The sequence below is a fragment of the Argiope bruennichi genome, chromosome 4 (genome assembly GCF_947563725.1).
Source record: "Argiope bruennichi chromosome 4, qqArgBrue1.1, whole genome shotgun sequence".
NCBI lineage: Eukaryota > Metazoa > Arthropoda > Arachnida > Araneae > Araneidae > Argiope > Argiope bruennichi.
In genome coordinates this window covers 117,211,871-117,239,646 of record NC_079154.1, presented here as the reverse complement: position 1 = coordinate 117,239,646, position 27,776 = coordinate 117,211,871, and the positions used below count along the sequence as shown (strand labels likewise).

Genomic DNA, 27,776 nt, shown 5'->3' with positions numbered 1-27,776 from the left:
ATTCCAATATTTCAGAAAGAGAAAAATCAATTGCAAAATTTCATGTTTACAAACATGAAAGAAATTGCACGAAAAGCATTAACTTAATTTTAGAAACATTACTTGATGTTTAAGCAAAACGTCAATAAGATGAATAAAAATACGTTAAAAAAAGCAAAAATGAGCTCATGTCCAAAAAAGAGTTCATGTCCAATTAGAATGACATCTTCCATTTCGGACTATAATATGCTAGTTTTCATTAAAAAGTCCATGGTATAGGTTAATTATGCATAATTTTTGGATCGAATTATAGTCTCTGTATTATTGAAGTTTTGCTTATAAATCAGAAAGACAATCTGCAAAGCAATAATGACTCGCGAACAGGCGAATAAAAGTTTAAGCAATATAAAAGCAAAATGTGGAACATTAAATATTTTTATTTCCCCTATGTTTAATATATATTCAAAAAGAGAAAAAATCCAGAGCCTTAAAGGGAATGGAAAAAATTTAATAAACTGTTTTTTGTATTCTGAAATTGTGTAATTTGCGGAATAGAACCTAGAAAATCTAGATGGGAAACTATCGATATAACAAAAATGTCAATCAACGCAAGAATAGCAAAGAACTCAATATATATAAAGTATTACATGACTGAAGTGGCTCACTTTGCAGTTTTCCTCGTAAGGTTCGCTGAAAGGCAAAAATATACAGAAATGACATTGAAATAAAAAATGAATATCCACGATAAAATCCGAGATAAAACTTCACGGACATAAAAAAGAGAAACCTCTTCTAATCTCCTCGAAATGTCCCAAATCCCAAACTTGTTCCCAAGGCCATGCGATATTAAGTGAGGTATTTGGACTGCTGGTTTTTATTTTACTTTCTAAAGAAGACAGAATTTGAAAGCTTGTCGACAGTTTGACATGCTTTTCCTTTTACTTAAAATTTCCCTCTAATATTTGTTGATTTTAAAATTCATTTCTTTTTTAATTAACAAAATTTGTCTCGGCATTTTCCTTATATTTTAAAAGGAAATATACACACCCAGAAGCAAGATGGTTATGAAATCTATTGCATAATAATTAGAATTCAAATATGTATGCTGTTATGCAATTAAGTGTAGACTGCAAAAAGCACATTTTTGAAACTAAACGAGTTTTTTTTTTTCGACTGTTTACTCTAGTTTTTGTATATAATCGCTGATATAAGAATATAGAAATACCAGAAAATCGAATATATATTTTGTAGGCTTTCTATTCAAATAGATTGAAATTAAAATCTGATATAAATCTATAGTCGTAATTATAGGATTATATACAAAAGTTTCATTTATTTAAGTTAGAGTTTTTGAATATTGCATTTGTTGTTGTTTCTAATGGCACTTGTCATAGACAAGACCACTGACTTTAGAAATCAATGATTTTAAGCCAGGGTGCGTCTCTTGTTTTTCAGTAGCGCCATCTAGGGCCAAGAGTGCGACTTAGCTACACACACGTCACAACCCTTTATATGGGGCGGACTTCATTCATGCATTTCATTCACTCATCTACAGATCGTAATTTAGACCTGAATCAGAAAACGATCACCCTTGATCCAGACCCCCCCCCCCAGTGGTATTACTCTCGACATGACCACGACTGATTTATACGTGCACTCAGAATTACTTAAACTCAACGGACTACTTGAAGTACTCCGGAGTATTACCGGAGTACCTGAACTCAAATATTTTTCACATCCACGCATAAAAATACTGGAGTAGAATAACATAAAAATCGCTGCTACATGGTTTAATATATCTTACAATGTTTAAAGGCAAAAGAAATTTGAAGAAAACAGGAATGATAATAAGTTAAACGAAAGAGTTTATACTCTTTCGTTTAACTTATTATCATCCCAGTTGTCTTATGAGAATTAAAAGTAACATATTTCTAATATTTTTTTAAAAAATCCTTTAATTACAAAAGATTTTTGTTGCTATTTTAAGATCGATTCAACCTTTTTTTTTATCATGTGAGAACATGATGTTGGTTTGGTTTGAGGTTTTTGAAGCCTCAAAATCCATAGGCAACAAATTGGCGATATATAGTTTTTGAGGCATCAATTTATCGCTTTTAGGGTTATTAGAAAATAATGTCTTAATTAATTTAAGTCATTAATCAGTTTAAACCGGTTTGAAACAATCACAAGACTACCAGATTATGCATACGTCGATATTTAAAAAAACAATGGGTTTTTTTCCCATTTCAAAAAATTGAAAATGAAAGTTTAAAAAAATTATCATTATATCTTATATATGAGAGGAGAGAGAGAGAGAGAGAGAGAGAGAGAGGAAAGGTTAGAGACCGATAGAGAAGTCTCGTGACTGTTTCAAACCGGTTTAAATGGGTTAATGACAAATTAATTAAGACAAATAATGACTTAAAAATAATAATGTTCTTACATGATAACTTGAAATTTGAGATCGTAGATTTCATTTTTTTAATCTTATTTTCATTTTCATACATATGCTTTTTGCAAATGTTAAAAATTCTAAAGACATTCTTTTATTAATCGCTAATTATAAAAGTTGCAATTATATAGCTCATAAATAAGTATAATTATCAATTATATTTATTTAAAGATGCACTAATCAAAATAATGTAATACAAAAATGAATAAAAATTTACAAAAGAGAATTTTTTTAAAAAAATTGAAAAATATTATTAACAATTAAACATTAAAAAAAATAATTGTTAGTAATTATTTTTTAATAATGTTTAATTGTTAATAATTATTAACAATTAAACATTAAATAAAATAACATATAAAAATAATCTTAAGATTGGTGTATTTAATGAAGTGCAGGCACATGTGCGAGGCCTCATAAAAGTGATGCATGCGTCTTTAACTCATTTTCTGCGAGCGCACTTGATGCTCCTCATCCGCAATTTAAGCTGTCATAATGACTCCACGTGGAAATGGAGATTGAGATGAGTACCCACTCAATGAGGCCTCTTCTGCAGCTGGTTACAGGCGTGTAAAAATGTATCTTGAGATACTTCGCTCTGATCAATTACGAGAATTAGCAGCAATTGCTCCCCGCACACTTTCTCATATCACAGAGAAACGTCTTGCATGGCACAGGCGTATAATAATTACGAAATCATAAACCTTTGGCATGAATTTACTATTTTTACAGAATCTATTGTGCCATCCTTGGCGAGTTATTTGACGATTAAGCCTGGATAAGCTGTAAATAGTATCTAAAAATCAAAGCTGTATTTTAGATCGTGAAACCTCAGCAAGCGCATTATTCCATAATAATTCAAAACTGGTGAAACACCCCTTTTTTGCATCCAGGTTTACTACAAATCTTCGTCATGGAAAATAATACGGAAAACCAGCAGGTGTAGTCTCTCCAAAATTTTCTCGCATACTCTCTAATAAACTTGACATGTCAAAGAACATCCTATATTGCATTGGCGTACAACAGTTACGAAATATTAACTTTTGGCATGAATTTTGCATTTTTACTGAACCTATCACATGATCCTTGGCGAATTTTTTGGCGATTCATTCCTGGCACACAATTAATTGTATCCAAATATCGAATTTACGCTTTAGGCGTGTTTTTCTCAACCGACTGAAACAAAAATTTGACGAAGAACTGCATTTGTAGTCACAAAATTCCATACCAAATTTGATATATTTAAGTCACTGCGTTTATAGATTATTATTTGTTTCTGAAAATACAAACCGATATATACTCAAACAATTGTTGACCTTTGCTCAAAATTTGGTAAGTGTCTATACCATCAATGTCAGATGAACACAATGCGTACATGTTTTTTCAAACTCAGAAAAGTCTACAACATGAAGATTCGTCAAAATCTCGAGTTCGAATTTTTCGACGACTACAATACTTTCTCTAAATCGTATCAATGGCAAAGAAATGTATAGTAACAGGTTATTTGGTATTCTGTACGCAACTGTCAAAAAACTGTATAATAAAATCAAATATAATTTATATTATCAACCATAACTTTTGTAATTTTTTATTCTCGACAATTTATATCCCGAGCCAGCACCTGGAATAGCAAATGGTAATAAAAGTACCGGATAGAACCAAAATAATCATTCAATTAATTATCTTAAACTGAATCTAATTAATCCTCTAATTTAACCTATTTAATGATTAAAAATAAAACGGGACAATTCGAGACACCTGATTATTTAATTCTTTAAGCGGCAAGATTAATGAGAGCACGATTTCGATATTTATCTTGCATGTAAAAACGTCTCTCTGACGTCACAGCACAGAATAAAATAACGTGCAGTTAAAACTTGGAAGGCATTAGTCATTGAAGTTTTCATAGCTATGATGTCATGTCAATTGTTGCAATGGGTTGGCAAAAGATTAAGGTGATAAAGAACCCACAAGAATTTTGTACATTAAGCTGTTCAAAAGCAAGTTAATTTTACAACACTATTAAATCGAATCTGTAATAATTCTTAATCGATATATGTTAATCTTTTTGTTAATAGATTAATTTGAAATATTAATATAATATTTTGTATCATATGTCAGTAAAAGTTTTGTTTTAATATTCAAAGACACATTCCAAATTGACAGTCTTCAATGTCATGACTTCATATAAATTTTTATTATTATTAAATATCGAGCATATTTGTACAATATGGAAATTATTTTAAAATTATAATTAAATCTACAGAACGGGCACACAAAATTACAATTTTATACAGGTGAATAATTTTTCCTTTTTACAATTTCTTTCTTTTTTTGTTTTCTACATAATCATACATTAATTTACACATTTAAAAACGGAATTATTTGACGATTTTTAAACCGCATTTTCATTACTCTAAATTAAACTACTATTTTCTATATTATTTAACATCTTAATTCTGTTTCTTGCCGCATAACATTATCATATCTTTAAACTTACAAGTTAAAAGCGTGTTATTTCCTTGATATTCGATATAAAAAAATTTCGCGATATACTTAAATATCTTTGGATTTCTATGGACTAGTATAACACATTCTAAAACAGGTGTCATCTAATTAGATGCCAAAGAAAAATCAATGAAGGGGTTAAGACACCTCGGATAAAAAAAAGACATAACACTGCAATGAATTTCAATGAAAAAATAATTAGTTCCCCAAAACAAACAAGCAAAGCTTTTTATCTGTGCAAAGATCTCAGAAAAATTAGCATACAAATTAACGCTTTCTTAACTAGGTTAACTACGGATAAGCCGAGTTCAGGTGTTATAATTTAACAATTATTTAATTCATTTTTTTGTCTGTTTTTTCACGTGTTTTGTGCATTGCAGCTGCTGTTACATATTCATATACAACGTGACAGAGAAAATCGAATTACATTACGGAGGCGGACACTTGATGAAGGTCGTTTATGAATATGACAAGAAACAGATGCGAAAAGTTTTAGACGTCAAAGAGTGGAGAAATAGATATATCCAGAAATCGATATATCTTAATTTAATAAAGCTTATAATGTTTAACAAGATAAGTCGTACTGCGTAACCAATTAATCGTCGCATGCTTTTAAAATATAGACTGATCTATCCCAATACAGTACATTAAAAAAGATGTTTATAAAAATGAATAGAAAGATGTGGAATGCATACAGTTTTAGCATAATTACATATAATTAGAGATATATGGAGTTGTTTTTAATTCTTCCTTGATTCATTTTCTTTGTATGCAAGTAAATCTGGAATTCCCAATGCTCCATTATTCTGGAATTCTGGATTATCCACAGAATTAAGTGACGAGGCAATTGCGAATTATGCTCAAAAATGACCGAAAACGATCCAATATCAACACGAACATGCCTCCGAACCAATTTTATTGAGAGAAAAGGGAGCACAAATACAATAAATATTTAATAAACCGTAATTTTTGTATTTACAATTTTCTTGGTATATTTTTACAAAGAAGAAAATCATTTTTCTGGTATTAAAGTACTAATTTTATGAGTGGAAGAAGTTGTTTTCCGACATTTTCAAATTAGCAATCCCTAATAATCGAGAAATTATTATATTTGGATTTAGAAATTCCATGTTATTGAGGTCAGGCCTATATTTTGATTTTTTGACGCAGCTTCAAAATGTCCGATGTAATGTCCTATTCAACATATAAACACAAATAATTCAAATTAAATATATTTCAATTATATATATATATATATATATATATATATAATTAAAAAAATCAGTTTTTGAATAATTTGATTCATATAGAATCTGATTTATCTAATTTAGCGAATAACAAAGATCAGTAGAGTAATTTCTTTTGAAAATACCATTAAATTAAAATTATTATTTAGATTCTTGTTCTATTGTCCATTATTAAAAAGGAATGAAATCATTAAGTGAAATTTAAATATTTAACAAGAGTTTTAATCAATTTGGTCGTGTTTCGACAACACGTTGATATTGAAGAGCTAAAGATCATATTAATAAAATGCAAAGTGCCTACAGTCTTAATTCTAACACAAAGTTTCTAATCAGCTCTTCATATAAAAATTGTGGTGAAAAGCTTATAAGTCAGATAACAGCTACGAAACACGAGTAATTACTTTTGTCTTGTTACTCGGCTGCGAACCACAAGGTCCCAGGTTCTATCCTTGCTCATAACAATCCGCTACAAAATAATCTAACTAAACTAAAAGCTAGCTAAAACAAAAGTACTGCTTTGGAAATTCAATCCTCATCATGACTACTGGATAAATTAATAAATGCATTAAATATAGATAAGCTCTGACGAGTTGGCGGCTGACCTTCGACGTCAGACAGTCGAGAGCATTCGATGAGAGGGAGAGCAGCTTGAATGGAGGGCGATTCGAGGAAAAATGATATGGCTGTAAAAAATTTGATTGACTGATTCTGGCAAGTCTTGATTCAAGGCCATCTTCTGATTTATCAAAAGAGGTCTGTATATATTATGTAGTTTCCACACAGCACCCGTCAAATCCTGAGAGTCGGATTATATTGCATTTGATTGAAGCATTTTTCATATGGAGCAATGAAGTATGGACTTACATTACGTTTCAGACTGTTTAATAACAAAAGAACACTAATATTTTAAAAAAAATAATAATGATGAAAGCATCTTAAATTTTCCTCTTTAGTAATACTGGAAAATTTTGAAAAATCCACAAATATTTTTTGTAATTCAATTATATTAGTTAAACAGCAAAAGCATTAATAATAGCCAAGATATTGACTATTTCTAGGCTCTGATGAGTTAGCGGCTAACCTTTGGCATATAGGAGAGTGCATTTTCTGAAAGGGGTAAGAAGTACAAAAAAGAAGAACATGTAAATAACAGAAAAATAAAAGGGTTTTAATAAACACGACTGTGTTGATGTCTTCCAACTTAACTATGTGAAAATTATTCCAAACTCTTCTGTTCTCAGTGGCTTCCAACATTTGAGTCATCTTCTCGTTAGCACCAGGGAATAACTAAAGATAGCCATTCGCTTCCTACATGATGTTTGTAACCAATCAATAAATCATCTTCCAATAACCAATAAACCAACAGCACAGTATTCAATCAACAAATCAATGTTTACCAATCAATAAAACATTTCATTTTAAAATAAAAGGACCGATCAATTTAATTTGTATGCATGTCAAAAATCGATGTTATAACTTTGTTTTCATTGATTTTTCACATTACTTTAAATCTAAATTCAATTAGTCGAAGTTTGGCTTCTGACCCCAAAAGAGGTCAAGGAGAACAATTTGGAGTAAAAAAAAAACAACTATCAAAGATTTCGCATTATTTCGCATTCCTGAAAACTTATAACCAAGAATAATTAATAAAATCACGGAATCTTAAAAGATTTCATTAAAATTCACTACATGACAAAATAATCTAGTTTCCTAATAGTTTACCATTACTTTACTTCTTTTAGTTGCCTTCCGTCAATCTTGATTTTCTTTTAGCTATCATAAATTAATACTATTTATATTTGTTTTCAAGTTTGGAATAAAAGCAGAGTTTCCGAGAGGAAATATAGATGAATTATAATTTTTTTTATATCTAGGGAAAAAAATCTATATCTTATGGCTAAAAAAAAAATCCCCGTTCTAGGGGAAAAACGTTTTTTAGAGCCACCAGAAGTTATTATAAATCATCTGTCTTTTGGCCTGCAATGTTATGGCATAAATTGAAATAAAAAGGTTCCATAAAAAATTTTTTGAAACCCAATTTACATTCTAAATATGAACAACAGCACAGAAGATGCTGCGCAAATCCACTTAAAAATATTGAATTTTTTTTAATTTTTAGTTTTATAAATTAGCTTAAAATTCTTGCAAAAGTGAAATGATACCAAGGAAAGGTATCATTTCATTTTTGCAAGGTTGGTATCATTTCACTTTTGCAAGGATTCTTGCAAAAGTGAAATGATACCAACCTTATGCACGACATGGTAAAAAAGTATCACGTGTTAGGATATTCCAGACGCATTCAGAAGTAGAATTTTGATGAATGTCTCGGTTATTTATTGCAAATTCAAGGTGAAGGTTACTTCACTTTAAAGTATTTTGTTACATTCTTCCTCTTAAAATGTTCCTTAGAAATTATGTAAATTCCTTTTATTGTAGGATTCATTTCGAAATAATGTTTAACACAGGAAGTGCTAGTTTGAATGGATTAAAAATACTAAGATTAGCTGAGACCGTGATCGTTTTTCATAAGGGAAGAGTGCTAATGTTGAAATACTAAAATCTACATCAGTGATAGAACTTTCGACCTTGTAATGTACTTCCAGAAGTCATATGAAAAATTAGTAAATCATAATTTTATTTAATATGGTACTACTTAAATCGAAAAACAGAATAAAATAATAAAAAATTATATCTTTCCCCCATGGGCAAGCTAATTATCAATGCAAAGGCTGCTCTTCATTGTAATAAATTTTTAATATATGTAACATATTCAATTGGATTGAAATAACAAGCTGCGGCAGTACTTGATACAATACTCCGTTAAATTTTCCAAAAACTATAAATTAAAATAATGGAATTAACCAGGGTTAAATAAATAAGCAATTCTAGCGCTCAATTTCTTTGAAAATGAAAGTTGCGGCTTTATTAAAAGCAAAAGAACGAATAAACCTAATAAAACTCCTTAAATTTTCAAAATTCTTTAAATAAATATTTATTTTGAAGCTTCGATTTTACATTGTCTTTTCTAAAATGGACAATTACAGGAAAGAATTCGGTAATTCATAGAAAAATATGCGAGCTCATGAGAGTTATTCGACAAATGACAGCCTACACGACAATACGTACTTAATTAAATATGTCAAATTTCCACCCTTTTTCGAATCAAATATTTAATTTAGTAGCAACTAATAATAAAGAGATGTGCATATAGGCCAGACTATCTGAAGCTATAACTACCAAATTAGGCAAATATATATCTTGGAAATGTGCATATTTGAGTGATCTTTTTAAAATTTTAATTCAAAAGTAAGCTCACTTTTTTGGCGTTTTTCAGCACTAACTTTTGAGGATACAGTCGCACAAAAAAGAAAGTCTTTTTAAAAATAATTTAATAGTCGTGAAAACTTTTCCTGAATTTCGAAAAATTTGTTTAAAAAAAAATTTTTTTGCGCAATTTCCAACATTGGTTAACACTGTTGCTCTGCAATTTAAACCGTTTTCATTGTTTCATCAAATATTCAATCGTAGGATTTTCTACCATGTTGAAAGCTAAAGAAAGGGAATTCTGTTTAATACATGTGAAATTTACAAAATGAATTAAAGTTACAATGCAGTAAAATTAAAAGATGATCCACATATTCACGTTTTCAATAGCGCTATGATATCATGGGATTGGCTTCCATTAGAAATGTTTATATACCCAATGAATAGAACAAATAGAACAATAAGATAAACACGACTTTAATGTCTGATAATTTGAAGAAACCCCAGACATAATATTATATCGAAAGATTTAACTGAAATTAAATATGAACAATATCGCTAGCCAACCACTCGGTCGCCTAGTTTTTAATTCAAATCCTTACCAGCTGTCTCCAAAATTAGCTATTTTTTTATAAAATTCAAATATGCCAATACCACTGAATTTCACCACATGTTTTCCCCCCCACTAGGTGGGATCCAAATAGGCGAAATTATTATTTTTGCATATACTTCAACATGCAAAAATTTCCAAAACCTTTTTTTTTATTATTACAGATAAATGAATCCAAGTAGAAATTTTTTATTTGTCGCACCTTTCGATCGATTTAACTAAAGCTATCAGACTATGTATTTTTGTCATCGCTGAAGCAAAAGTTTATTTCAAGATCGTAGGTCTCTTTTGCCACTTTTTTTGTACATTCATCATTGCACTTTTTCGGAACTTGAGAACTGTTAACCTTTAAGCTAACTCTTCGTTCGAGGAAAAAGTCGCATGATACAAGATCAGAGAAATCAGCTGATTGTATCAATACTGGAACACGATATAATCACAGACAATTTCACAACAAGAGGGGGCAATTTTTTTTCAGCCTTTCCTGTGACGAGAAGTTTTCAATGTCTATAATTACGCACATGCTCATTATGTATCGGAACAGGATTAAACTTGTTTCGACTAGTTCCAACCTGCAGACACATAAATAAATTTGTCACATCCTACAAAACACTGGGAAAAATATTCAAAAAGAGCTGCAACTTCTTGAACGTAATGGTTTACAATAAAAGCACAATTTAAAAGAATAATTGGGACGAAAGAGTGTCTTTAAAGCGGAAGCAAGTAATCGCAAATTACTCTATGAACCATGTTTCAAACTAGATATTATATTTTAAATTGCATTGTATAGTGAAAATAATAAATATAAATACGACATTATTAACAAAACAATAAAAAATAGATAACTTTTACAGCTCAGTAATAAAAGGGTGAATGAAATACAACACCCTCAAGCTTTGAAATGTTCTCTCTTTCAATAGCATTTGCTACTTTAGTCCAATTAAATTCGATAAATCGAGGATTTATCATTTGTTATTACTATATTTATTTAATTATTTGTCTGAGAATGGACATAACAGAGAAATATAGTTACAATGTCGCATCACAAAATAAGAGTAAATAAAAGATAATGTATGAAGTAAAGACCATTGAATCATAAAATAAAGCAATTATTTATAAAATTTTGAAAAATATTTGTATTGAAAGTTCTATTTTTAAAGATCTTCAAAAATATGAAATATCAAAAGGTCTAATAATATTTCTTTTTCAATATTATCGTTACTCAGTTGAACGAGACATAATTCCAAAAATATGTTTTTCGGATTTACTTGAGGTCCGAAACGTAGACAGTCGTCAAACTCTCTAGTTCGAATTTCTTGACGACTGCAATATATTTTCTTCGTGTACAAGAAAAAGGAAAATCATTCCAAAAATAAAAGAATTGAATGGGACTCTTATCCACATAATGACTTGCAAAATAAAGCAATTAATAATTAGAATAAAATATTCTCGGCAGTTAAAATTAATTTTTTAAAGCCAACATGAGGATAAAACAATTGTTTCAGTATAACACACAGTTAAAAAAAAATTCTGCAATATAACTCTTGAATAAAAGACACCTTTGAATAATGTATTAACTTAAATGAATTTTAATTAAAAAAAACTGATTTCTTCCGATAAAACTGTTTTCGAGTTTGAAATAACAAAAATGAAGCTTTTCTGTTTAGATTTCGCAAATTAAAATTTCATTTTTTTAAAAAATTTAATACTAGCATTTTCAGTATTATTTTAATAAAAAAAATTCTTAGTAATGACTGTATGTTACAGGTTGTAAACATTTTTTTGTTATAAAATACATCGTATCAATTATGCATTTGAGAATAATCACTCAATTTGCAATCATTAATGGTAAACGTTAATTCTATATTTAATATAATTATATTTTTAAATATTTGCATAAAAAAAAATTTGAAAAAATATTTATGAAACCAAAATATGCCAGTGAAATGGAAAATTAAAAAAAAAAAAAAAAAAAATCGAAGAAAGCCCCTCTCCTAAAAGGGGGTATAAAGAAAAACTCTTCTAGTTTAGAGGTTCATCAAATGATTTGCCCAAAATCTTGCAGATAGCTTAAGAAATACGTTATGTAGCTCCTGAACTAATAAAAATAAAAATAATAATAAGCTATATTTCTATTCATTCTTTAAATATTGGGACTCGATAAATAAATAACATGCATCAATTTTAATTTTTCAAGTACTGAAACAAATAAAATAATTTCTAAATTAAACGAATGCTTATTTTCTACTTCAGGAACTACAGTACAATAAATAAGTAAAAAACTGTAATAAAGAAATAGCATATAGTATAGTATATAGTTTAGTATAACAATGACATAACTATTCATCAAAATTCCGAATGTTTTCGAAATTTTTGTTTCAAATTTTCATTGAAAAAAAATCTTATATTTAAATGTTCAATTTTTTTTTTTTTTTTTTTTTTTTAAGAAATAGAGAAATTTATTACTGTTTTTATGATTGAATGTAATGCACAATAAAATTCTGGATTCAGTTCTTTTTAAAAAATGAATTTTAAAAAAAGGAGTAAATATTTAAAATAAATTTATCACTTACTGTGGACTCAAAATACAGAAGGAACTTAGCACAAACAATTAAAATAAGCAAACAATTTATTAGAATTTTTAATTTTAACTCCCGATTTTCAAAAATAAATTCAAATTATAATTTAAACATAATGTTAATAAAAAATTTTTTAACTATAATTTTCAGGAAAAAAAATTTTCGAATTAATCAAGTTTCACTTCAATTCTAAATTAAAATTTTAAAAACGTCTCTTTTCACTAGAAACGATAGAAATATCAACATACAAAACAAAAATTTACCTTCCGAATCAGAGCATCTGCTCTTGGATATTATAAACATCACACACTAAAAAACAATGCTAATTTGAACAAACTCGGCTATTTTCCACAATAATATACACCAAGAAAACTGGATCGAATAAAAATGAAAAATTATTCAAAATATAAACAACAAACACACCGTATCCAGAGCACTGAGGCGGGAGTGTCAACATTGTTCGATTCCTTCATTCTTACCGAATACTATTTCGAGATCGTCTAGACTCGCCAAGAGTGACCAATTACTGTGCAGGCAGATAACAATTCTGATTGGCAGATAAGTTAGACGATAGTGGACAGCGGGGCGACCTGGGGGAAAAACCTTCGCTGTCTGACTCACGGCATCGATTGGGTGATGGGAAAAAAGGACAACTTCCTCTCGCTTTTAATTTTTTTTTAATACCGAAATTAATAATTGGAAGGACATAGGACAGAAAGTACTGGAGACAGAGCCAAGGACATTCGTGGGTAGCATGTTGTTCCAGTGTGAATTAAAGTACTATCAGCCCACTTATATTGGCATCAGTTTACAAGATAATAGTTCATTGAACTTTGTTATTACAAAATAGAAAACAATTTTTTCAATTAAAATATTTCTTTTTAACAGCCACACAAGTTTATGGAATGAATTTAAAATTTTAACTCTTCATCATTCACAAAATCTAATAGAAACTCATATCGCTCAGAATAAATTGTATCATTTTCTTTGACTTCTCTCCCCCTCCCCGGGCGTCTTGGGACTTATTATTATAGTTATCAAGGGAAAAAATTATCAAAATCGGAAGAACATACCATATACCCTTATTTTTTTAAATCATTGAAGAAGAATATGAACTGAAACAACGAAGTTTTTCAACAGGGAATTTTTACATTTTTATTTGATCTTATAGTTATCGTGGGAAAAAATGAACAAAATCGAAAGAACATACAAGATACGTTTTTTTTTTTTTTTTTTTTTTTTTTTTAACCACTGGGAAAGAACATGAATTGAAACATGAACATTCCTAAAACAACATGAATTTTCCCAACAGGGAATTTTTACATTTTCTTTTTTACTTATTATTATAGTTATCATGGGGAAAAAATGATCAAAATCGGAAGAACGTAAAAGACACACTTTCTTTCTTTCTTTTCTTTCTTTTTTTTAATCTTTCCCTCATTTAATTCTTTCTCCATAATATTCTTTCTCCGTAATTGTATTTTATTTCTGCACTGTACTAACATCAGCTGTCGTAATTATTGAAACATTTATATAAAACAAAATTAAATGCAAATTTGAAACGAAATATTTAATATCAAACAATTTTCATTAAATTTGTCTATGAAATATTCAGTGATGAGTTATATCGTTTAAGGACCATATTTCATCAGAAAAGCAACCAAGCGATTTTCTTAAAATTACTCTTTATTCAGGAAGTGAATTTCTTAATCATACATGACACCAATTTCGACTTCAGCCAGTTAGGTCAGCTGCGTTTGCCACTTAAATTCTGGCAATGATGTTTATCAATTACTTAGAAGACAATCTACATTGAAGAAAGTAGCCCAGAAATCAAATTAAAATAAGTATAAAAAGGATATGGAAAATCTAAAGTCAACTAATACTCTGTTCCGTTTTTACTTTTTGGTTGATAAATTTTTTTAAATAGAAAATATTATATTTTTAGAGGACTTAAAATAAGTAAATTCGTTATTACTGAACTTGAATTATTCAATTCACTCTTAAGATTTTGATCTCGTCTCATGCAACATATGTATGACTCATATGTATATATATGAGAGATTTCGAAAAAATATCCTATATTTAATTTTCAGAAAAGGATTTTAATCTTAAAAAAGTCAAAATGTTAATAATATATACATTAAAGATTAGATGTTAAACGAATATATAACATTTGCATAAACATATTAACCCTTCGAGGTATAGAGGTTTTTTTAAGCGCACCAGGCCTTTTACTTTTTGTCAGTCATGTATATCGCTAAGATCTGCAACAGTGGATTCAAATGAAGTCACCTCTTCCCCAACTTGTATGCAAATGTACGAAAATATTAATAAATTCACATTTTCATTTCCTTGTTGCGTATTTTATTTCATTTTATTGATTTCTACCTAAAAATCAGTACTTTTATGTTCTGTGTCTCAAAGGGTTAAATGTATAAAATTAAAAGCGGCATACTATTGCTAATAAATTGTTAGAAAACCGCATACATGATAATTTTAAAGCTTTATAAAGACTGGTAAATAGGAACCATCTATATTACATAAATAAATTCTACTTCCATTTCAAAAATTCATTTTACGTACATAAACCTCCAAAAAACCCCACCAGTAATAACAAAAATAAATAAAATATAAATGAAGCGGAGAAAATTTACTTCGCTTTTCTTTTCTGTCATATCTCAAAGAACAACTGCCCAGCACTCTATCTAAAGAGAAAAGTACTTTTGACCCTCAAAGTAAAGACGCTATTGTAATAAATTATCATTACCGTTGAAAGCAGGAAAGCCGCTTTACTAAATCACCAAACGCTTTCATCTCTCTGGGATAAGTGAACATATTAAATCCCTTTTCTGGATCATCCTTTTGTTTGACCTTGCACTGCTTAAAATCTCACGAAATCTGTACTTTGGCGATTCCTTTTAAAATCTTTATTTTTTTTTAATGTTGAAAATGGAATAATCCTTGTAAAATCAGGCGAACTATAGTTCTAATTATTTTAAGCAGACGATTTAACACTGAATGCTTGCGATTAATATCAGTTTCAGATTTTTTTAAATTCTTATTAAAAAGATGGATTTTAGCTTCTTTAACCCTCTTGGCTATAGCAGTACAAAAATAGAGATTGAACTATTCAATCTAATATAGATTTTCAAATAAAAGCGATTTAAAACTGTTTAATTTCTGTTTAACTGTTGAAACTACTTAAGAAAGTACTTAAAGAAACTGATAATTAATTTAACTGTTTTATATGTCGAAAAAATTATTTTTTTAATCTTCTGGTGATTAGAGATTTAATACGGTCAACTGAGATACTGAAATTATAAATATAATTCTGGATGAAAAGAGCATTAATTACATCACATTATTGATACTCAGATATTTGTACTGAATTTTTCCAAAGTTGGCTTAAATAAAAATAAATTATTAATTCTAAAAAAAAATCATCTACATTTTTTTTATATGAATTACTAAATTTCGATGAGTTTGTTGTTGCTATTAGGATATGATAGAAGAAAAACGATACTTATATTTAGCGAAAGAAAAAAAATCATTATCGTAATAGAAAAGCTAAAATTAAAAAATAAATAAAATAAAATTTCAAAAATATATGAAAGAAAAACTGTAAATCACTATTATTGCTTTTTAATTCATGAATTGTACAGTGTAAAGCAGTATATGTGACCGCAAAAAATAAATTCTTAAATTCAAAATAAAAATCAGTTTCAGGGTGCATTTTTATTTATATTGTTTATATTTGATTCTTTCATACAAAGGAGTACAAATTTCATATTTTTCATACTACGTACAAAAATTATACATTCATAGATTGGATTTTTGCGTTTCATTCTCAATTTTTATAACCCGTTTGAATTAAAATAATGTTGAAAAAAATGAATTCGAGTACGAATAATCGAAATGGCACTCTGCCATAGATTGAGAATGACTTGCATTTTTTAATGTTTTTCAATTTATTTTCAGTAATTAAAAATTTGTACCATAATTTGAATCAAAGATCCAATGATTTATTTAATAAATTATTATTAAGCTTAAAAAATTTTATTAAAAAAATTATTTAAACACTTATGCTTAAAAATACTTTGGCAAAAATTATCTAAACACTTAAAAATATTTTGGTAAAAAAACTATTTAAGCACTTATGCCGACAAATATTTTAATATTTTAGTAAAAAAATTATTTAAGCACTTAATGTGTAATAAAAAAAATTGAAACATTACATTACTTTTAAAGTTTTTAGTTATTCTTTTCCTATATATACAAACAATTGTAATCACTTTGCAATTTTTGTTGGAAAATTACAGAAAAAAATACTGCAGTATAGAGTTTAAATCTTCCATGCCAATGGAATGGGTTCAATTTCCAAGAAAAGCATCTCAACAACGAAACATTCCAAAAAAAGCCAACTCACTCTTAACATTTCCTGGAAATCAATTTGGGATTCCAGTAGACTGTCACAGTAAGCACTCCCAGAATAACGACGTGGAAATTTAACTTGTTTAAAAGAAGGTACAGCCAAAGTCAGGAAATGGAGTAATCGATGCCAAAACGTCTCATGGAATTTCCCGGTTCCTAGCACCAGCCGTGCTGTCGCCGGAGCTTTCAGATATTTTATATTAGTCTATCACATAAAGCGGAACATTTGAAGTGTATACATTCAGACGAAATGGGAACCATAAATCTACATTACCGGAGAAGTAATTTTTGGATAAATAGTAATGATAAGTAATAGAGGTTAACCAGATCCCCTGCTCAGCAAGAAGGATGCATAACAAAAAGAATAATAAGTAAATAATATTCAAATATTTAAACTATTATCGTACAGTGAATACTAAAGGAACGACTTGTTAGTTTGTTAGTTTTTTTCAACTAAATCCTATCAAAATATCTTTATTTTTACTTCTTTGGATACTTTTAAATACTTTTTAAAAATTTAAATGTGTTCAAAGTTTTTTCTTGGATTCGTTGTAATAGAATATATTAGCATTAATTAAAGCATAAAATTAACATTTAGCTTTTCAAATATAGCTTGGATGCACTCACTTTCTCTAAGGAAAGTACGAAAGTCCAGCGTTAAATCCATCGGGCCAAATGTCCTGTTGCGAATTGTAATGAGCGAGGATAGAACCTGGGATCTTGTGGTTCGCAGTCGAGTAACATGACCATGATACAAAAGCAATTGCTCGGGTAACGTATCTGTTAACTGGCTTATAAGCTTTCACCACAGACTCTCCCTCCAGTGAGTCGGAGGTGAAACGAACGATATGGCTGTTAAGTGGTGATGTATTAGCTGTTGATTTTAATGCGCCTGTACCCATTTGAGTAGCGCCAAGCGTTATGGCGAGCGTGTGTGTGAGTGGTTGCTGTTCCTGCGTCAAATGAGTCTCACGACTTTGGTTTGCTGTGGGTAGATGGCGCCACAACAGCTGTACGAAGGTTGAAGGTTCATCGTCCGAGGTCACCAATGTTGCGAACTGATACGAGCGAGGATAGAACCTGGGACCTTGTGGTTCGCAGCCGAGTAACATGACCACGATATAAAAGCAATTGCTCGGGTAATGTAGCTGTTAACTGGTTTATAAGCTTTCACCACACCTCTCACTGACGTGGTGTGGAAATTTGGAGAGGGGGTGCCCACTCAGGTGTCGTCCTAGTCATCTGACCATGGTTTACAAGGTCCGTCCCGAAATAGCCCTCGTGTTGCTTTAAAGCGGGACGTTATTATAACTGGACTAAACTAGGAAAATCCAGGATAGCAAAGAAGACAGAGTAGCGAAATTTTATTCTGGAGACTTTCGAAAAGATATTTTCCCCTTTTAACTGCCCATGATGAGGTCAGAAATTCTTTCCTTTCTTCATTAGAAATAAACAGTCATCACAGACAATGGAAAACGACAGTAAAAACATTTTCTGGGTGATTAGAGATCGTACAGATAAGCGATGCGTGGCTGGCGAGATTCTAAAACATTAATGTAATTTGTTACAGCTCAAACAAAGAGAGAAATCTGTCATTACATCTGGATTGTTCGTAAAGTGCATTTGCTTCTAAATTTGAAGGCCATTTTCAGTTTCAGACTTATTCACACTTCCATATATAAAAAAATAATTTCAAAAATTTATTAAATTTTCTATATAATTTTTTTTATCAGAATTAATATACGAAATTATCTATTATAACTGAAATTTGCTTGCTGTAATATAACTTGTCTAATGAAAAAGATTAAAAACAGTTTCAATGGCACCTTCTAGCAGTAATAGGGATCATTACAACATGATTTAAACAATTCAAAATTCAACAAAAAAAGAGACAATGATTCAAAATTGCGATAGATATGCTGTGGAATTGAAGGAAAATGATAACGTATAATACAAATTCACATATTAGGTAATAAGGATTTTTGAAAAACCTACGTAAATAATTAACTATATCTATATTTGGCAACTTACCGATAAAGAAACAAAAAACAGGCTGTCAAAATAAATATTGCTTAACTAACCGTGTATACAAACAGTAACGCCGCGGATTTCATTATCTTACAAAACGGAAGTTTTGAAAGAATTGATCATGACGTGTGATAAAATTTCCATAAACAACGGCAAAAGTAACGATACTCAAGATCTAATTTTAAAACGAAGATTCATCCTTTTCGAAATTAAATAATAAGCTTCCAATTTAAGAACAACAGGTCGCTGACAGAAAACACTCGAAAATTTTCTTTTCGTTTTCATAATTTTTATGCAATAGGGTAGTAACCTTGAATTATATTATATTCAGCATAAAGCTATCTATCAAATCATACACATGTACATATGAAAATAATAGATTTAATGACCAAAAACTTATGATTGTTTACAAGTGAAGGACCCCAGAGGATCAGAATAGGAGTCATTTTCAAGGTCAAAAAAGATTTCAGCAAAAAAACTATCCCACTTTGTAGAAATAAACAGTGAGAAAATCATAATTACGGAAGAGTAGTAAAGCGCAGACATTTAAGAAGATAGTGCTAATGAAAATGACCTTAAGGTCCTTGGGTTCAAGGCACCGGCATCGCAGTGATTGGACTGCCTCTAGTAGTCCTTGTTTGGCTGTACTCGACAAGGATGTTTACGATACAGTTTAATTTCCGATTATATGTCGATTTGTCATTGAAGATATTTCTCAATACCATTTGATCGCTTCCTGTTTTCCCTATCGTTTCCGATACACACACCTCGTCTCAATTTTAGCTTCTTAATCGAATTGAATCAACCTTCTAATTGGACGGTACATCCTTCTGGTGACATTTACTGTTATTTCAATTAATATAAGAACTTAAAAGGTATCCGAGATACGGAAACGTCCTTAAATATATATTTTTTGATTAACAGTTTCTTTTATTTAGATGTATATTTTAATAACACAAAATTTATAATTCCATGCACCAGTCAATCATGTCATTTGCAAAAGTTACAATATCCGACTAGGTTCGGAGGGGAATTTTGAAAAAAATGAAATAAAATAATGTTTATATGATGCTTCTTTTATTCAATTTCTATTATTAGTTCACACTCTCCCTGTATATATTTATATATCATGTTCAAATTTTCAATCGTTAAAAAAATACTTTTTATTCATCCACTCAAGTTCAAATACATTCTTTTAAAATTTGTATTGGATGGCACTTGATGTTAATACAGTTTTTTCAAATATTAATTTATTAATTATTAAATTGAATTAATTTTTAATACTTTAAATAGAGTTTTAGCAGTTTGTCATGAAAATTGAAATCAACAGGCAATCGGTAAAATGCAAGGATTTCAGTATTTTTCAAGTAAAGGTGAAGAATGTGAGTTCAATTCTTGCGAAAGTAGGAATTGACTTAATTTTTTTTTATATTACTTGTTAATAGAAGAATAAAATGATGAATAAAAGTGAAATTATTTAAATACATACGTAGCATTTGATGATAAACCATATTTTGATGTAAATTTTAGCATTTATTCACAAAAACTGGAATTGTTATAGAGAAAAAAAGAATTGTTACAGTTTTTCATTTTTCTTTGCAACGTTACATATGTAACATATCTTAGAATAACTATTATCCAAGAATTATATTCAGAAATAAAATTTTTGTGTGCAATCTATGAAATTATCTATGAGAGTTTGGAATTTTTTGAACAATATTTACATTAAACAAATGTAAATCCGTTTTTGAGTATTAAACATCAAATGGACAGTTTATTACATTCTGTAATTATACATTTCCTTAAGATATATTTTGATTATTTTTTGAGATATGACGATACATACACAGTAGGATTATGAAAAAAAGAATTCGTTCTTTAGAAGATGGATTTAAAGTTTTTAAACGCTTGTAAATAAGCAACACTTACATGTCAATAGTTTTGCTATAATTTGGATTCTAACTGACACAGAGACAAAATAAAAATCACTGGAAACACAAAACGCGCCTATTTTTTGAAATTAAAAAAAAATATTAATGCTAATTTTCATCCAAATTCATGTTTTCAACCTAGTCGGATACCTTCAATCACTTTTAGATACCGCAATATGATGTGTAAACATTAAACAATCTTTATTGCTGTGATTAGCAAATTCGGCGAAACGCTGAAAAGAACCTTTAAAGTTATGACAAACCTGACAACTATCCATGATTCTTCGACACGAATATATACTTAATTGTCGATTTGGATGGCCCAAGTAAATTGTAAATGCCATGTACAAGGAAATCGTACAGTTTCAACACATAAGATGAGTAATAAATTTAACACGTTGAGAACAGGTGTCAAAAGTGTTTTCCCTTGTAAGGATGGTGTAGTGCAGCTTCTGTTGTTTTATCGGCTTAGATGCCTTATCGTTTGATAATCTAAGCTGGTAAAGCATCAAAGCTTATAGCAAAGCATGCTTAATCTATTAACAAATCTTTGAAAAAATAATGTTATGAGTGAATCTTTAAATATATAAAACTTTTATTCATTAATTATTAAAAATAGTTATAAAAATATCAATTTATAAATAAACTTTAATAATCAAGATAATAAGCAAAAACCGATTTGACTTTGTAATATTTTTTGTTTCCAACGATCTTGATTGGTTCAATACTTTTCTTATCTTATCACTTTTCTGTATGTTATTTGAGTATCAGTTCAGTTAACTAGGATTTAAATTCTTAAGGTATACTAAAACTGATTAGAATGGTAAATAAACACAAAATTCCATTCCCTAAAATGTTGAATTTTCTTACATTTTCATGTTTACACTTGTTTGATCGTGTTAAAACAAACACCAGCTGGTAAGATAAAATTAGACTTTGCTTTTCTTCGTTAACTTTTATGCATTTTTATATCATTGATGGGATCGATTGCCTCGCAAATCTATAGAAATAAAAAAAATAAAAAAGAAGAAGAGTAGTTTCTGCAATAATGAACAGTTTCTGTTTCTCTTGAAATAAACTAAACATTTTCCGAATATAAAAAATAATTTAAGCTTAAATTAAAATTTATGTAAGTAATCAATTCAGATTATTAAAATTGTCAGAAAAAAAACTTGAGGAAAACTTTCTATTGACAGAGCGCAAATCTAAAATCTACAAAAGAAACAATCCAAGAAGAAAAAATATAAAATATACAAGACTCAAGATTATCGTACATTAAGAAATAAGAATAATATTAGAATAAAAGTGAGTTTGGGCTAAAGATTTAATCTCTGTTTATCTAAATTTTTATGTATGAATTCTTTTTCTTCCGGAACTTAAATATTTTGGGAGTTTTGAGTAATCAGGGGTCAATTTTCGGACAAACGCCAAATTGTTAATAGAAAAAAACATTATTGATTTGAATCCCTTCCTAAAGGTAACTAACTATTAATGAGGTCTTAAAGCTGGATTAATTTTTGTTCTAATTTTATTCCTATTAATAATAGAATTTCAGCTTTACATAATCAATAATTTTCTATTTTAAACTAAACATTTTCACAATCTTATAATTTTCAAATTTTAATAAATCAAATTATATTTTCAATCAATACCACCAGCCAATTACATATTGTTTTCTGAACACATTTTGTACACAATGTTTTCACAAAATGCTTTTTTTTTTTTGTCGTGTGACTATTTAAGCCAAATATTGCGCAGTAGCTTCTGAGCACCCGAGGGCAGAAGTCTGACTTCTAGTTCAAATGAAGATAGCACACACACACTCGCTTGCACAACCCCTTTTTACAGGGGGGCTCATTTACGCACCTCACAGAAAGAACACGAGGAAGAGAACGACCATGCCCGAACCAGGACGGATTACGGGGAAGACGCGCACCCCTAGGACAGGACGTCGGCATTATTTTTGTATTCTTTGATAAATTAAACTTCGCTCGTTGCACACATTTTTTTTTACACTGTATCAAATACTCGAAAATTATTCAACTGAAATAGATATATCTTATAAATGGAATTATTTTCGCGTTTCTATTTAAAAAGGTATTAAACAAATATAGCATTATTTTATTAACATCTAAATAGTACGTTTTTAAGTTCATGTTTATTAATCATTAATAATTCTTAGGAGTTGTAATCCAACTCTTCTTGGCTGCAATGACCTGGTGATGATATCTACACAGTGGAATGGTCTGATGTTGGTGTCTTCTAGTGGTGTGGACCTGAAAGGGTGGATGATGACTGGGTATCCCTTCCGCTTGCATACATCACTCAAATGATCTGATGTTGTAGTTTTATCCTCGAGCCTACAAGTTACTTATGCTTCTGGATGGGCTACCACATCCCTGTTCTGAATGACTTTTGGTTGAGATGGAATTAGTTTATGAATATCACCGATATTTTCCCCATGTTCCAGACCCAATTCTGCAAACATCATGTATGTTGATTTGATACATGTTACATCGCCTCGTCGGGAATTAAACGTCCTATACACAGAGTGGTGCAGAAGTTTGAAGAAACTGTCTTCAAACTTCAAAAATGACAAAGTCAGTCTCCAAATTGCATGTTGCCACAAACCGAAATGCAATATAATTTAATTCAACCACTTCGTAAAGAATCTATGATCTTGTATTCATATGAAATGGCACTGGTACGATGCGAAGTCTTGGATCAAGAGAGAAAAGATATTGTTTTACATGCCATCCTCATTATAACTCTACCGGGTAAAATGTCAGTCTTGGTACAATTTAAGGCCAAATTGTTGTTAGTCAGTGGACTTCATTCTTATAAAGATTTGGAGCGAACATCTGTCTTACAAAAGGAAAAACACACCGTGAAATAAACACCGTAACGAACCTCAAAACTAGGTACTAATCCGAAGTCAATGACGGGTTTTGAAAAAGTGTTGGATATGAACTTACGGATTACAATTATATCCATAATATAATTTTAATTAACAATATATAAGAATTATAAAATGAACTAAGTTTTTCTAATAAAATTTAAATGGTTATTTCATGCACAACTATTCATTATTAAATCTTATTGGAAAAGAATAATAATGACTGAGAATCTGAGGTGATCATTCGAGTCATTTTAAAATGAGGCGCTGATTTAGAAAATTGCTATAACTCTAAATATTAAAACATTATGATACAGCTATTTTAAATCATTAATTTTATAAACTAAAATCACATATTCACCTTTCAAAACATATTAGATTCGTGATTTCTTTAAAGTATACTGACAAATCAATCATTTTCAAACGAAGGGGGAAAAACAGTTTGTTTATATTGGTTTTAAGCTTTTGTTTTCTTCGAGACCTCATCCTGTAAGTCTCGAGTTGATTCAGTGGTCGAAAGTTTTCTATCTTTCTCGCTATAAAACCTTGCACAAACTTATTGGACCACCTGTTCCAGTTGAACAAGCAGAAAATTAAACATGCGTGAACTAGAAAAGAGAGTGCGCTTCTACAAATTCTGCACATTTTTCTTGGGACTGAATGTGAATACTTTGTCCATCCTTCAATCTATTAAATAATCCTCTAAGCACATATTTGCACTTCTACTTATTCATGAAATTTTTTTAAGACGTGTTTCTTCATTATTTCGAAGAAAATGATTGGCATTCATTCTTAATTTAGATGCTGAGTAAGAACCCTTTTAAAAACTGAGTTTGTTTTACAGGTAGGTGATGTTACGCAACGAGCAAAGACGCAAAAAGAGAATGTAATTCCCAGCTATCCAATCACGGGACAGCTTTTAAAATTGCTGTCATGGATATGCAACAGCATTCAAGTTTTTGTGCTTCGATTTAATTTTGAAAAATTTTGCAATAAATTTGAATTCAATTTGAATAAGCCATTGCATAATATAAAGTGTTAGGAATTAAGCTATTTTTTTAAAAAGAAATTCGACATTGTACAAGTTTAAAAATGTCACATATACTTTTAATTGCATGACTAGTATAGCCTGTCGTTGCTGTTGGTCATCGACATTCATTGGGTAGCCCGTCTTTGCAGCTCAAGGGCTTGATAAAATTTCTGAAAGGCATAAAAAGCTTTGTTTTTATATTACTTTAATAAATACATTCAGCCCTATGATCGAATTTGCTCTTTATTCGGCTAATAAAATATCATTCCATTCTATTATCTTTTATTCTACTGAATTAGTCAAAACAATTGCACCGATTATAAACGAGCATAACTTTTTCATAAATAATAAAGGAAAGACAAAAATGTAATTAAATTTTTTAAATGATGTCTTATCTAGCCTCTATTGATCAGACAGAGAGTATTCGAACAATATTTCACGTATATGCGGATTCCCAGCTAGACATACTAGGCAGCTACCAAGGATCTGTGACCTGGGAGGGTCGCAGGCTAAAAATGTTATTAGTTTCATAACCAAATTCAGTACAAATTTTAGGCATTGCAAAATATTTGGATAATAATTACTATTTATCAAGTATAACTTATTAAATATATATCATCTACATTATTTTCGCTTAATAATTATAGTATTCACATCTGGTTAAATGCCAGCGCCTTTGCATAGGGGTAACGCATCTTCCCCGTGATCTGGGCGTCCCGCGTTCGAATCCTGTTTCGGGCATGGTTGTTCTTCGTCTGTGTTCTATCTGTGAGGTGTGTGAATGTCCCCCCCCCCTGTAAAATGGGGTTGTGCAAGCGAGTGTGTGAGTTTCATCTTCATATGAGCTAGAAGTCAGACTTCTGCCCTCGAGTGTTCAGGGGTCTTTACCCTCAGAAGCTACTGCACCCCCTTTCCGTGGTAACGAGGACACGACATAATCATCATCTGGTTAAATAGCATTAAGTAGTACAAACATGGATGTATTCATCACAGTCATAATTATATAAAATTATATACATTTTTACAATGTTAGCACAAAAATATTTCTTTTACATTAATTTTCTAAACATAATATTAAGTTAAAAAAATATATCGATATGTAGAACTAAACTGAGCATTTTATTTAATGGTTTTCTCATATTTTGTCTAAAGCTGCAATATGGTCTAAATGTGCCACTGATTTCATGACCAGATTTGTGAAGCAACTTCATAATCATTAATGCGGATTAAGGTCATGTACATATTCTGCACGTGGCTATTTAAATCTTCCGAAATTATCTTTTTTTAGTCTTAATTTTATTGAAGTATGTCACAGATTCCGTTTCATCGCCGCCTTTGCAAGCAAAAGTAAGAGAAATGTAGGCTCTCAAAAAAAAATGCTTCACATGGCAGTGAAATGGATATTGTTTGTGTAAATAAAGAGAATTCACAGACGGAAATTATTATGTATACAAACAAACATTTCGTATTGTTTTCAAATCCTTCCTTCCTACCATTGTTTACAAGGAAGGATCATTTATAATCGGATAAATTTTTTTTTCAATAATCCTATGTTATACAAAATGTTAGATAGGAATGATTCCTTACAACTTCCAGATTTACAAATCGTAAATAAAATTAATAAAATTCATAAATTCCATTAGGAACTCCTGCATTTAAGTTGTGAGATAAATTCATATCATCGCTCGTACTTCTTAATATAAGATTGAAAGCAATTTTTCCATCACTTTACTTGATATTTATTTAACTTCACAGTTATTTAACATGAATCATGTGACTATGTTCTATATGATAACATTCAGTACATTTATATAACAGTTGCAGTTAATAAAGTACGCGCTCGTCTTTCCTATGTATCTTTAGGCCGTACATGAGACTGTGTCTATGGACTTTACTATTAATATTGTTACGAAATTTTCCCGGGGTTCGTTTGGATAGTGGGAGTTATATGGTGTGGAGAACACTCAATCAGCAGGCGGCAGTAGAAAATGAAACAACGGCGTTTATTTACACGAAGACACACAGGACAGCACAAAGACAACAACTATATACAGCACAGAAGACGATTATCTTCAGCCGAGACGTGCAGCATACAACAGTATACACAGCAGCTCTACTCCGTCGCTGCTCCGCTAGTCCCTGGAAGACGGTTTCTTCACCGTCACTTCCGACTACTCTTCGACTCCACAGGTCCACGACTCGACTCACCGTCGGTTTACAACTACGACGACTCCACTGGTCCACGACCACTCTTCTCTGTCGCTTCCGACTACTCAATTCACCACTCGACTCACCACAGGTTCACACTGCTCTGCTCTGCCGCTTCCGACTTCTTCTCAATTCACCGTCCTGGTTCACGACTGCCCGGCAGCTGCGGCTGCCTCCTTTTATAGGTCTCGGGAGGCGGGGCTAGACGCCTCTCAACCAATCAGGAACGTTCGAGGCGTATCTCCGTTCCTACTCGACGGATCGGGAAAATTCTCGATTTTTCGGGTATTATCTATTTTGGCGCCAAATTCGTCGCCAAGCTCTGGGTTCTCCTATGGAACCAGCTATGCTGGGAAGCCGCATCACAGGTTCGTAACAATATAGATGTAGTAGAACAAACATCTACTCTATAGGATAGAAATGTAGCAACTGTAAATATGTTCTGAATGTGCATTAGCCCTAATAAATGTTTGCTTTAATATATTCTTCCGTCATTAATGGCGAAATTGAATCGTTTTTTCCTTCGTTAAAATTCCACGCCTGGGCCAGGAAGCTTTAACCTATTATCCGATAGCAATTCTATCATAATAAAAACTATAAGTTAAGCTGCCTG

The 27,776-nt window shown here is 30.3% G+C and overlaps 1 protein-coding gene across 4 annotated transcripts in view; it reads right to left on the bottom strand.

Annotated features, from left to right (window-relative positions):
• The window catches only part of LOC129967060 (G protein-activated inward rectifier potassium channel 3-like), a 154,756-nt gene that overhangs the window by 64,678 nt on the left and 62,302 nt on the right, over positions 1 to 27,776 (bottom strand). The window contains exon 1 of one of the 4 annotated variants that reach the window (XM_056081711.1): positions 13,060 to 13,079. The exons of 2 other annotated variants lie outside the window; for them this stretch is intronic. The gene's annotated coding sequence lies outside the window, so the exon portion shown is untranslated. Of the gene's footprint in view, positions 1 to 12,899; positions 12,984 to 13,059; positions 13,080 to 27,776 lie in introns of those variants that run through there. One more of the 4 variants, XM_056081710.1, reaches the window with a different exon arrangement.